The sequence below is a fragment of the Nematolebias whitei genome, chromosome 21 (assembly GCF_014905685.2).
Source record: "Nematolebias whitei isolate Nwh7 chromosome 21, NemWhi1, whole genome shotgun sequence".
Taxonomy (NCBI): domain Eukaryota; kingdom Metazoa; phylum Chordata; class Actinopteri; order Cyprinodontiformes; family Rivulidae; genus Nematolebias; species Nematolebias whitei.
In genome coordinates this window covers 22,609,056-22,609,908 of record NC_056518.1, presented here as the reverse complement: position 1 = coordinate 22,609,908, position 853 = coordinate 22,609,056, and positions in this window count along the sequence as shown.

Below are 853 nucleotides of genomic sequence, written 5' to 3'. Positions count from 1 at the left end.
ATATATATGTACAGTACATACTGTAGTTGTTTTTCTTTTCTTCCTCTCATGGACTCGGAAAACCAGATGGGTGTAAAGTGTAACTATTGCGTATTGGAGAAGGGGTAGGATTAAACAAGTTTTACTTCTTCCTACCCCTTTTCAGACATGTTTAATGGGATTTGTGTGTGTGTGTGTGTGTGTGTGTGTGTGTGTGCATGTATATAGGTAGGTGTATGTGGATAGATATGTGCAGATTGAGATAAACTTGTTTTTTTTCTTCTTTTTTAAAATTTTGTGTGTTCAGTAAAATCAGATGTCAGAGTTTATTGTCATTCGCACCTCATGTGGTACATGTAGTTGCAGATGTGGGTTTGTTTTGCAAGGGGTTCTGTGTGTTCAAATGTGCGTGTATGTATTTTTTCATTCAACCTTTATTTAGACAGGTAAATCCCATTGAGCCTCGAGGACTCATTTACAAGAGAGACCTGATGTATGTGTGTATATGTGTAGGTACTGATATGTATGTATGGATGCACAGATTCATATTGGTGTTGATGTTGATACACCCTGTGCAGTGTGCAATGGTTTTTTTTTACATGTCTGGAATGAATCATTAAAATTAAAATGAAATAAAAATAACGTAATCTCATGCTGTTTTCATTGCACTTCAAAAAAGGAAGTCCTTATTGCAACTCCTTAAAAAGAATTTCATAGTTCCGTTTTCTTAAGAACAAAATGAGCTAATGATTTCCTACCAGTGCTTTTTCTGATATTTTATAGCCCATATGATAAATATGACAGTACTGTCTATAAAGACAGCTAAAATTAGTGCTTTGGTACAATCATTTAGTTGAATTTGAACCTATAAAAT